General features: G+C 41.6%; 1 long non-coding RNA gene across 1 annotated transcript; it reads right to left on the reverse strand.

The window, feature by feature from the left end:
* Positions 1–1,075: 1,075 nt before the first annotated feature.
* On the reverse strand, positions 1,076–12,597 carry LOC308188536. Its single transcript, XR_013945552.1, has 4 exons — positions 9,937–12,597; positions 8,130–8,257; positions 2,735–2,881; positions 1,076–1,322 (listed from the first exon to the last, which is right to left on the reverse strand). It is a non-coding gene; the product is annotated as an uncharacterized lncRNA (long non-coding RNA).
* Between the last annotated feature and the right edge of the window lie 517 nt (positions 12,598–13,114).

Below are 13,114 nucleotides of genomic sequence, written 5' to 3' on the forward strand. Positions count from 1 at the left end.
ATATCTCAAGGCTTGATAAAATAACCAGAGTTAGCAGTGTTTTTTCACCCACAATATGAAGGTTCAGCTTTTATTTGCCATGAAAACTATGTGGCTTCATGCTGTGCTGCTATAGCTCTTTAAGCCTGATTTTCAGCACACACACTAGATTTCCAAATCCAATTGAAATAAAACGGGGCTGAAGGTGTTTTCTAACTTAGATATATAGGACCTGAGCATGCTTACAATTGGGATTCTCTTCCTGAATGCTCTAGCAAAGCAAAATATGCCTGACTGGAAAGACATTATCCACTATTTTCTTTTCTGCTATTGCCCCTTACCCCGGCTCTGCAACAAATACGTGGGAAATCACAGAAGCAGCAAGAGCTATGATTTCACTCAGTAACTGCTCCTCAAATCTCCACAATGAGGTCCTAAAGTAAGTTCTTCTATTTGTGGTGGCCTCTAGTTCTTGCAAACCATGTGCAACCTCATAGAATTCACTTGCTCTTCTCCCACATTGAACAAAAATATAACAATAACAGTAATCCAAGCCCTTTTGGCTTTGTGGATGCCTGAATGCTTCTTTGAGCCCACAGGACTTCAAGACAGCCCTGGGAACCTGCAAACACACAGACTTCTTAGGCCAGTGAGGGCCCTTTCTAACATGTTCCTTGCAAGTCTTCAGAGCAAACTATTAGACCTTGCTAGACCCTTCCATCAGATTCCCATCACTTCTTGCTGCGGTCGGCTTGCTCAGCCTCAGAGTTAGAAACAAAATAATAATAATAATAATAATAATAATAATAATAATAATAATAATAATAAACAACTCTCAACACTCAGCAATCAAAAGAGGCTAGTCAGCCACCCACCAGGCCAAACTAAGCCTGCTGAGAACTCAGGGCCAACTCCTCAAAGGCATTCAGGTGTCTAAACACCTTTGAAACCTATGTCTAATGCTCTAGAAGATGGTTGGCAATAAGCCTTCTTGGGGTGCCTGCTGGGGAGGAGGAGGCTAGGCTCTGATGAGTACATGGCTTCGAGGGTGCGAGGTCGCTTCAGGGTTTTAAAAATGATGAGTTTTCCAAAAGAGTAAATGTCAGGGTTCTTTTTATTGTCTTCTGCCTTTTGAGACTTCTTCCTTACCCACAGGTACCAGGAGCTCATTTTACTAGAAATGAAAGACTCCGAACTGTCAAGCAGTAACATGGCTTCAGGACCACAATGTTTCAGACAAAGAACTAATCAACAGAGCAAAGTAGCAAGAAGTGCTCTCACCTGGAACTGAAGTCTGGTTTGGCTGTTCATGTGAAGGGCCGGCTCCAGCTCTGACATGGGGTCTGGAGAAGGATTTGGGAATATTTTATTAAGCCAAATAACTGCAAATATTCTATTTTCTAAAGTGACTTTGACACTAGGACATCTCAACTTCACTGCAATTGTTTAGACTTCCAAGGCCAGGTTCCCAATAATAATTTCAGTAAAATTATGTAGCTACATCATTCTTCTGCCTGTGAAAACTGTTTTGATTTTTATTGAGTTGATTTTAGATTGGTACTACCCCCTCTGTGGATACTCTTAGCAACATTTTACAACAGCCATTTATTTCTTCTTACAAATTGTCTCTTTTTGCAAGGGTGATTTAGTGGAATCTTCCAGTGAGAACAGCAACATCTACTACAGCTTTCTTGTCTCCCTACAAATTACTGGTAGAAAAAGCTGATGATAATTCTAATAAACTGGTTTTCTTTTGTACATTCAAGGATCAGACATCTGTAGCTTGGGGCCTGGAGGCTGCTTGTCTCTGAACAGTTTTACAGAGTTTGTGTTTAATTAATAAGTAATTCGATTCTTTCCCTTTTTAGTCTCTAACAAGTGATAACAGCATATACTTCAGAAAGTCAAGTATGATACTTTCTTTTCCCCAGCAAGTACTTAGCTAAAAGGGCCAGAGTACACAGGAACACTGTTTCACATTAACATTTTGTACCTTATTAAAAATAACAATAGCAGCCAACTCTCACATGAAATAAAATGCCTTTCTTTTCCTCTCTCTCTTAATACACAAATATTTATTTGTTCATTATACTTTCTGTATAAGTGCCAGCACACATACGTATTCACACTGCCTCCTGCTGAAATTTTCTGGTGAAAAAATGATGTGCTAAGATGTCTTGTATTATTTTTATGAATTTAGTTTGGCTTACATCAAGCTACTATGAAAGCTCCCCCAACTCAAGGGCTCTGAGGCAAGGGTTTTCTGGGGGATTAGTCAGTGGTTTGGATTACTTCAGCTTGGGGAGGCCTCTCAAAAAATTCTGTGGAAACCCGTCACTTTTAAGGTGTCTCAGATTGGGCACCTTAAAGCCAAGCGCCTGCCAAGTCACTCTGGAAAATAGTGGCCTGGAAGACTTCACCCATCTGTTCAAATACACCACAATCCAATTAAACCAGCAGACTTTGCAATTATTTGCAGATTTTCACAACACAGCAGCAGTAAGTAGATACAGTAGATACAGTAGATATTGCACAAGAGAGTCATCACAAGCCAGGAGAGGTGGGCAGCGTGGTGGGTTCTCAGGATGGACATACACAGCTCCCCAGCCGTGGGAGGCTGGGTCTCCAGCCTCCAAAGCCCCACCACCCCCACCTCCTGGCCCCCATAGACATTACAATTTCACTAGCAATTCAGCTCACAACAAAAAATTTCACTGCAATGACAGACTCACAGATAACTGGGGTTGGAAGTTACCTCTGGAGGTCATCTGATCCACCCGTCTGCTCAAGCAGGGACACCTAGAGCAGGTTGCTCAGGACATGTCACAAAGCCAATTGAAGAGGTTCCCACTCTTAGCCACTCACTCCCACCTCAACTTTAAGTGTGTTCTTTACAATGAAACTGAAAAGTAAGGAAAACAAACAAACAAACAAAAAGATGGTTTGGGGGGTAATAATCCAGATGATTTTACTGCTCTGCTGTAAACAGTTGCACTTTCACAATTGAGGAAGAGGCCATGCAAAATGAAAATATTTCACCGAAGAAGGACTAACAGACTCTAAGATAAAACAGTTCAATAGTCTTTTCTGAACCCCCATTTAAATATGGAGATAAGGAAGAGGATGTTCAGGCCATGTGGTGTAAGCATTTCCCTTGAAACAGGGGAGAAAAATGGGTAAGAAAATGGATTTAAAAAAAAAAAAGCAGCAAAGGAGAATGAGAAGAGTTTAACCAAATTGCTCCTAGGACATCCTTCTCTACTTGGTTTACACAGCTAAGGTCTTTAATCCTAAGGCTGGGGTTTGTCCCTTATTGCTGATACTCCCACTTTCTTATTATTCCTGTAGAGTCTCCTCTTGCCAGCTCCTCCATCATTTTCTGGGAATAAGCAGAACTCTTCTGGTAAGTGGAAGATCTCAAAGGTTGTCAGCTAACAACTCTTAGAGTTCCATTAGCATTGGCTCATCATTTCTTCAGCAGCTTCTGGTGGTTTGTGAAAATCACAATAGTCACAGAGGGCAGGACTCAAACCACCTAATTTTAGCTGCCTAAATTGGGTTTGCTAGTCTAAACTACTCATCTCCACAAAAAAACAATAACAATAATAATAATAATAATAATAATAATAATAACAATAATAATAATAAATGGAGCATCACCAGAGGGAAAGTCATCCCTTTTCCCTTGGACACCAGCTCAGGAGAGATGAATCACCCTCTGGACATGCCTGCATCTCTTCACTGTCTACAGAGAGCCACCTATATGCCCAGTTCAGACTAGATGTGAACTTCCAGTCAGTCAAAGCTAAGCAAGATGAGTCCTACCCATAGTGCTGGCATCTCCCCATGGTTTCCATTTGCAGCAGTACTGTAACAGATGATGAGAATACATTAAATGTTTTCCTAATGTCACATTCCCATGTCTGCAATTATGGCAATTGCCTCAGTGAAATTTTGCAATTGCAAACGAGCAGGAAGCCATCTGCAAAGGAATCTGTCTATTAAGATGTGGCCCTTACTCTGAAAGTGCTTGAAAAGCCCCAGCACATTTCTTGGGCTAAAGATAAAAAAAATAAAGGTCAGACTCCTGCAGCAATATGGAAAGTGTCCAGAATGCACTCCAGTGATCCAAGGAATAGATTGACTTTTGCTTCAGGACTGTGCTAATTAAATACTGCTAACTACATCTGAATAGAATTAAGTCTAATTTAAGGGCCTTTCTAAGCTTCAGGGCAATGTAGACTTGTCCTAAAAATAAATAAATAAATAAAATAAAATAAAATTTCCGACTGCTGACAACAGGTGTCAGCAACAGAAGCAGCTGAACCAGTGCTGAATGTGAATCAGCTACAAGTGTAGACAAGGACAAACCAACTTCATCACTGCTTCTGAAGCCCTGGAGAAGACCTCACTTGGAAATATGGAAGAACATGTGGAGCAGAACAGATATGAACCAGAGCAGTTGTCCTGAGCACAGATGTCCTCACCAGTAGGTACAGATAACCAGCACAGCGCTAACTTCTGTGGCACAGATAAGGTTTGTTCTAGCACCACCCATGCTAAAAGTAGCTTAAGTTCCCCTAGAAGCTCTTGGGTGGTGGCCAAGTGGACTATTTTCAAAGAGTACTGGCTCCCTTCCTCTTACTTCTTCCTCCTGCTCTACAGTCCACAGGGATTCTCTGAGTGACTGACTGGGTGTTTCGCTTCTCTTTGCCATTTTCTGAGCCTCATTTCCCTGTGCTTCTGGCTCCCCATGTCCTCAGATGTGTATGCCCTGCACACCACACCATGCATCCATGTCAGACCCAGATGAGGTGTTTTAACAGGAAAGCTGCATGGTAACAAGACATTTATTTGATAAGCAAGAGGAACAGAAAGCAGAATGCAGCCATCTCCATCTGCCCTTTCCCTGGCAGCTATTTTGCTACTATTTTCAGCTGGCTCCTATGCCACCATTTCTCTCACCATGTTTCTTTAGCAACATCCCTTGTCTCTTCTTCTCTCCCCTTCCTCTTTTTCTTTTGAACATACATTTAAGATGTTTTGTTTCCATGCCCTTTCTCAGTAATTTATCCCTTATGTGTGCATGACTCTCTACATGAAGTGCTTTTGCCCAAATCCTGCTTTGCAGCCATTTTTTGTTTTGGATTTATTTTTAATATTAATTTTCTCCCCTGCTTTCAAAAATGAGCTTGTGTAACCCTTCCTACAGCCCTCCCCCACCTCCACAATCACAAATATCCATCGGATGTGGCCCCTCATCATCTTTTCCCTGTCCATATACTGTCCTTCCCTTCCCACAGAGAGATCAAGACAAACAGGTTTGCAGTTGATATTTATTAAGAGAGCAAAAGCAGCAGATTTAAATTCCTCTGGGCATGTTTTTGTTTTGGTAAAGAGAAATGGTAAGGGCAGGACTGACAGTTCAGGACACACACCCAGGCTCGCAGCCCGAGCTGAGTGCGGCACCTGTTCTTCTGCAGGCTTGGGGAAGGAGAAGGGAGCAAATCCAGACTTGGTGAAAGTGAGGGCAGTCTGATCCATTTCAAAAGAGTCACACCCATTTACACCCACTCCAAATTAACATCCCTATTTTAATTTACCTTTGTACCTCCTATTAGAGTAATTTCACCTCTGAGTCCCATTACGAAATAAAATTTTTGCCAGCGGTTAAAAGCGTTGGATCAAGCTTACAAGCCTTCTCCATTTATTAGTATTCAGCACTTTCACATAGGTTAGGTTTACTACAAGTGAAGGAAAGTAAATTTCTGCTCCCAATTTGTGACAAAGCTGGATGAGCTATCATCCATACACAAAACCAGAATAAAAGCCTTCAAATCTATATCAAGAAAAACAATTGTGCATATGCTCAACCTTCCACTGACTAGACTGAAATATTATGTTCTATGGATGCATATGCTTAACACTACCTTTGAAAAGCTTGAAAGCGTAAAAGAGAAATGGTGGCAATGGGCAGAAATTGGTATCATCATTGGTATCAGCATGGGACAGATGCAGCCATCTTCTGGACAACCCACACTGGGAAGACCTACTATATCTTTTTCCTCTCCATTTTTAGGAGCTAGGGGTATCTAGCTACAGAGTGGCCAGTGAGATTCACAGAGAGAACAAGGTTTTTGCTACAAGGCCTATTAATTCCCATGATTTCCAATGGAATTTTCCAGGGCAGGTGAAAAACACTCCCTTGGAAAGGATTAGTCTGAACTCATTTGGGTCTGTACTCATTCAAATTGACCAAATGTGTTGACTGTGTGTCTAATGGCAGAAAACCTTTCTAAGGGAAGATGGTTCACTTGGACCTGACAGATATCCTCCCATGACATATTTTATTCTCTTTATGATATATATATATGTATATACACTTAATGCAGTGTCTCAGATAAGTCAGGGTGTTTATCAAACAAAATTCTACTGAAAAGATGTAAATTTGGGTACCGTGGTCATGCCCACCCACACCTCCACCATCGTATGCTAAAAGGAACCAATTAAACAAAGACCTAAGTGTTCAAAGGAATAATTGTCCGTTGTTTCAATACCCACTGTCAAGTCTGCAGTCCACCTGTCAAAAATCCACTTAGGTTAAACACTTGCATGTGCTCTGCCCTCCTGATGTGGAATGGTGAACACCACAGAGACCATCCACGTCAATTTCACAGAGCATTCTGTTTTTTAAAGGATGGTGGAGTTTTCTACAATGAATGTTCCTATTCCTAGCAAATATTTATAAACTAGCATGCTGATGATGACTGTACCAAGCCCGAGAGTACCAGTTGGTCAAAAGGTCCATCTAGCCCAATTTCCTGCCTCTGACACTGGATAAAAGCAAATGCCTAGTGAAGAAAGTAGGAACAGAGCTAGCATATAATGTTTTTTCCCAAGAGTATTCTCCCAAACTCTAATGGCTTGAGACTCAGGAATTTCTTGTTGTTTTGTGTTTAATAAAGCAGGATGGATTTCCCTTCTGCAAACTTGTTCAATCACCACTTGAGCCTATGTAAACTCTTAACACCCACAACATCTGTTGGCAAGTAGTTCCGGGCTTTCACTACGCCTGATGGGAAGAACTGATTGTTATTGGTTATTCTGAACTTTTCCCTAGACAGTCTCTTTGCTTTGTATAGGAAGAGACAGCGAATAACCACCCCTTCCAGGACATACATGAGTTTACAGATTGCTGTCATAGATGTCTTCAATCAATCCTCTCTTGAGCTAAAGAATTCAAGCAGCTTAAAAGATCTGGCTTAATAAATTTTTGCTTGTAAGTAAGCTGTCCCATGCCATGGATCACTTTTATTATCCTTCTCTGAACATCTTCCAGCTCAGCAGGTCTTTTCCAAGTTGGGAAGAGCAGAACTGCTCAAGGATGTGGGCACACCACAAGGTGTTAGGGGGCAGCATGAAGATTTCTAATTTGTTCCCTTCTATTTTGCTACAAAACCCTAAGATGAGAGGAGCTTTCACCTCTGCTGATCCTTGAGGTAGTTTCTTTTATTACAACCCATGACTGTGTTCCTTCATGACAGTGGTGAGCCCACTGTTTTCTGCATGAGGCAAGACTGCTTTTTCTTCCCATATGTATCACTCTATGTTTATCCACAGTGACACTAAAAATGTATCTGTGCAGCAAGTTCAGACTAAGCTGGGGCCCACGTTTTTGGCTAGGCAATCCTCCAGTCTCATGGCTGTTGTACTGATGTCACTACACAGTCATGCACTGGTCAGCTTGGAGGCTGTGTAATAAAGGACCACTTGGCAGATGGGGTCTTTTTGCCTGCTTTTGCTCCATCCTCCATTCCCACACAGAGCTGCACACCCCTGGTTTGAGGGAACCTGCCCAGCTTCATGCTGGCACAGAGAAGTGCTGAGACAGTCAGGAGCAGCAGAGCGGCAGCTGGAGTGTCTGCTCCTCGCCACTCTTCAGTTTTTCCATACCCTCTTCTCAGTCCCATGTTTCTGCACAGCTCACTCATCCTTCAGCCACAGAGCATGCAGTAGAGTTGCAACCTGAAGGGCTGGCTTTCATCTAGGTATGAAGCCAGAGGCAAGGAGGCAATATGCCCAGACCTGGGGGTAGCAGTAGGGATAACTGGCAAGTAGAGGCAGGACCTCAGGCTCAGGTGCCCACTCACCTGATCCTTTACACATATCCCTTCTCCTCACAGCCAAGCCAAAATAAACTGCTTCTGACCACACTGTGGACTGTTAATTGTGAAGGCACTTGATGGCTCATAGAGTCTCCCCTCCTCTCCAACACGTGCTGTAAGAAACAAATGGCAGTGGTTAGAAATCTAACAACATTTCAACCTTTGTCCCATTACTTTGCCTATTTTGGTCACCTGTTTAATTCAATGGTTCTTATTAAACATTAATAACTTTTCTTGCTATTTGAATTCCTTGCTATGTCCTTGGGTCAAATGCATGAAAGTCAGACTGACTGCGCAAGACATAACCTGGCTCCCAGGTGGGCTCCTGTGCCCCCCACTTGGCACCCCTCAGATACCTATTTAGATAGCAAGGCTTGTAGAGAGAAACCAGATATATAACCAGATATATGGAAAATGTACCAGGTTTTTAAAAACTTTCATAGTTAGACATGCCAAAAAGAGATACTAAGATAGGACCCAAAGTATTTGGGATTTGTTTTCAATTTGTGTCATAGGCACATACTTTATTTATGTGTAGAGTGACTACTCAGTTAATTTTACTGTGCACATAAACATGAACTACTTGGTTTGAAATCTATTTTTATGTGAATGTAAAACATGATTAATGAAAGAAAACCCAGATATTGTAAGATATTTCATCTGTACCATTTCAAAGTGAATCTGATAAAAGCTAAGCAGAACACAAATCTGTACTAAATTAAAGTAACCCCACCACTCCCTCCACCCCTACTCACAAAGTCATTAAAGTGATTTGGGGGAAAAATGTAAGCCTGGAAAATCGGTTTTAAATCGATTTAAAAAAATGCAGTTGGAAAGAGCAAACTCTCATTGACTTCACTGAGACCAAATATCACTCTCATTTCTTAAAGCCTTGTAGGTCAATGCCAGGGAGCTTGGGACCAGGATATAAATCATCTTATGCCTGCATGTCACGAATCATGTCATCTAAAGCCCTGTCTCTACCAACTCACAACTCATAATACATTAACAAAAAAAAAAAAAAAAAAGATGAAGAAGAAGAATTAGGAGAAAAATATGCCAATTTAATTTTTGTCTATCTGTATTACTAGAATCAATGCTTTGCCTTGCATTGATTGCCAGTATGGATGACAGGGGTTAACAGTAAGATGACAAAATTTGGCTGTTCATAAAGATTCTTAGATTGTTTTCATTGTACAAGCCCAGATGTGTCTTACTATGAGAAATTGCATATGGGATGAGAAACCAGGGATGCAAAAGGTTGTAGAATTTCACTTGAAGTTATTTAGACTTGTCAAGCTTTGTGAACAGACAGAAGTCATGAGCAGTGGTCTTGTGGTTGATGGCTAGCCTGACGCTGGCAATATCCCTTGAAGGCATTCATATAACACAGTGCTGAATGTGTTCTAATGACAGAAAACTAATGCAAGAAACCAAGAAACACTCTGTGGCCCAGAAACATAACCACACATGTCAGTCATTTCTAAAGTGAACTGTTGGGTCAGAAGCCCTCAGGAAATGGTGAAGTCCTCCAGAGGTTCACTGGTCACTCGGGGTAGACACTGAAGACCCTACTCAGAGGACAGCATGAGGCAGAGTATATGCCATGTGTTGGCTGTACGTGAAGAAAATATGGAAGGTAACAGTTGCTGCAACAATAGGAACAGACTGAGGAAAGAAACTGGAAGAAATGAAGCTCTGAGAAGAGTGTGCAGAGAGGAGAACAAATGGCCCAATGCTGTCACAAAAAAAAAAAAAAAAAAAGCAAACAAACAAAAAAAAAAAAACACACCTCTGGTATAACTGTCTTCCTGCAGCACTGTGCTGGTGGGGCTTATCAGGTCACAGGATCTGTTGTAGAGAGGAACTGGTGTTTGCCATCATAGCCAGCTTTGCCTGGGGTCATCTTTCCAAGGGGACCTCCAAGGGGTTACATCCTGTCTGCCAATTGTGGGCTCTTGCCAGCAGTTCCTCTATCATCTCATTCAACAAGGTTTGGTCAATAATTTTCAAATAAACATGGTTATTACTATTCACCCTGCTCACAATAAATTTGTAGAGACCCTGTACAGGAAAGACAGCTGAGATCTTTCTACTGCCCTTAACATTTTCTTGGGTCAAGGGGAAAGACTCGTGGCATGAAAAGAGAGAGCCTCATAAACTCACAACTGTTCTTTGAAGAGCCCTTTGCAAGACCTCTTGTAAGCATGGTCATGAGAAGAACAAATGAGGGACAGAGCCATAACACACAGCACTATTGAGACTTTATGAGATGTAAGTTCATAAAGAACTTTCATAAAGTTCAAAGTTGGTTCATAAAGTCTGTCCCCCCCCCCCCCCCCCCCATATCACAAGGGCTTTTATCTTTATTTTGCTCTACATTAATTAGTCAGTGTACATGAAGAATAACTCAATAGCGATACAAAATAGCCCCTTCCTGAAAAATGTTTGTATTTCTGGAACTCATAGATAAAGGTAATTGAACATTAATTTTGGAATTTACCCAAGAGATTCAGTGATAGCTTATTTTAAGTTAAGATTCCAGATGCAAGAAACATACCTTGGTTAAATTATCCTGCAGATTTAAAAAAAAAAAAAAAAAAAAAAAACCATGTCAGTAAGAAAGCAGAGGAGATCAGAACCAAGTTCCCAGGGAGGGCACACAAACAGTGACTCAAGAAGGAAGCTTGTGAAATGTGGGGAAATACTTGGTAATTACTTTATGGTTTTGTTTTGTTTTATTCAAAACAATTAAACAAGGAAACATGAAAAAAAAATACAGCAAACAGCAATAATGAACTTAGCCTGGACTAAGTTCATTGTTTATGAATACCTACCACCTCCACAAAATTAACCAGATGGATTTCATGCCAGAAAGCTTATCCAATGAGATGCAGAAAGATGTACCTTGAAAACTACAAGCAAACGGGAAAGGAAATTTTACTCCATCCCGCACTAGTTTGACTTGCCTTAAAATCAAATAAAGTTCTCCATAGACTTCCTCTGTGGGGCATAGGAATGCAGATCTTCTATGCAGAATGGTCCACCAGAAGGAGCTGCAAGCCAAGATCTTCCTTTGAATTCTCTTGACAAATTTCTGTATTGACAAATGCCCTGTCCAGGTACCACATTTCTGGGTTTAAACATTGCACTTCTTTATGTAAAGCGTGTGCCTGTGGCATCAAAGACGAAAAAAGCCCCGTAGAGAGCTCTCCTAAGGACTTGAAATGAAGCTCTGCACATTGCCGCAAACAAAAACCACCTCTGCTGCCACCCCGGGCACATACAGCGGCAGAAATTGGGTTTCTCCCCAGCTGTTACTCGGAGCCACTGACACTAGGTGTCACTCTGAACTGTGGGGGAGCAGGAAGGAAAAGTAACGAAGAAAATGAAGACCACGAAAGCAATGGTTTCCGTCTCAAAGCTGGGGCAGAGAAGGGCCCCTGCCCCATACTCCAGCAGTGCTGCCTGCACAACCATCCTCTGCTTCAAGAATTTTACGTCTCAGTGTACATACATTAGTATAAAACCAGAGAAGCCGTTCAAGTGGCAGCTCCAACTTTCAGTTGTGATTTAGGAAAAAGAGAAGAGAGAGGTTACATGGACCAAAACTGTCAGCATTCCCCAAGCATCAGGCACTGGACCAGCGAACTTTCCCCTTCTGTGCAGCAAAGGGGAAACCTCAGCTGACAGCAAAGAGCAAACTATTCACTGAACACAGACGTCAGCAGCAACACTCTTGGACTGGTGTGAGATAAAAGTCTACAGTTATTTCCTTGCTTAACACATGCCAGAGAACTGAATTAAATACACTCTCTGATACATTCTCCACCTCCCTCCCCATTTCTCCACAAACAGTAGCAGGAGGATCTTGCCACCCACATTTGCACTGTCCTGAGGAATGTGTGCATCTATTTTTGGATAATTCTGAAACCTTTGGGAACATTCCTTTTTCGTCACTTTCTATTATATCTTTTTCCTGTATTCCCCTGTGAATGTCCTCATCTTCCTTTAGCAGCTATTGCGTATTGAGACGCTCATGACTGAACTGCAAGGCAATCCCTGGAACTCCAGGAATCCTAACCTGGTGAAGCACTTAGCACACGAGTGGGAAATTATTCCCTCCACCTAAGGAGCAGTTGTCTACTTGGTCAGCAATAGGCCTGCAGTATTATAGACAAGCTATTTTGTCCAGAAGGCAGAAATAGTGGAACCTCAAAAGGATCTGCTCAGAAAACTGTTGGACAGTTTGATAATGTCTGCTGTCTGTACAGGGGTCAAGGACAAGGACAACAATGAGGAGAAGGAGGAACAAGTTCACATGAGTCTCTGGCTGTTTACTAAAAATTCTGCCAACATGATACTTCTGATATTTTTGTTTGCAGCACTGATCCAAAAAGAGGAAGTACAGATGGCTGAGAAGATACAAAAAAACTTTTGTTTTTCTTCTCCTTGTGACAGGTTGTGTAACTGCAGCCCTGGAGAGAGATGCTACTGAGGAGTGTCAAGTTAGAAACTGCCCTGCCTTCCCCAGGTGGGTACCAAGAATGCAATGCTGTTCCCTTCACCATTCCATTGCCATCCTCTCTGAGGGACCTGAGTCTAGGATGCAGTTATAATCTAATTTTCCTGCCCATCCAGTCCATGGATTGTCATCCTACCTTGTCAGTTATCCACTGGAGACCAAGTTAAGCCAAACAACCCATTCACTTTGTATTCCCTGAGCAGTTGTCAGATATCAAAACTATTTTTCCCACTATCATATCATGACATTTAATTTAAGACTGGGCTTCACTGAAAAAGTAGCTCAAGTGTTCTTAGTTTTGCTCTAGCATGAAAGTTTAAAATGAAAATTTTAAACATAGTAATTTTTTTTTATTTTATTGTGAGGGTGGTCAAGCACTGGCACAGATTGCCTAGAGATGCTGTGGAGTCTCCATTCTTGGAGATATTCAAAATCCCAAACAGCC

The sequence above is a fragment of the Anser brachyrhynchus genome (genome assembly GCF_964034855.1).
Source record: "Anser brachyrhynchus genome assembly, chromosome: 1".
NCBI classification, from domain to species: Eukaryota; Metazoa; Chordata; class Aves; order Anseriformes; family Anatidae; genus Anser; species Anser brachyrhynchus.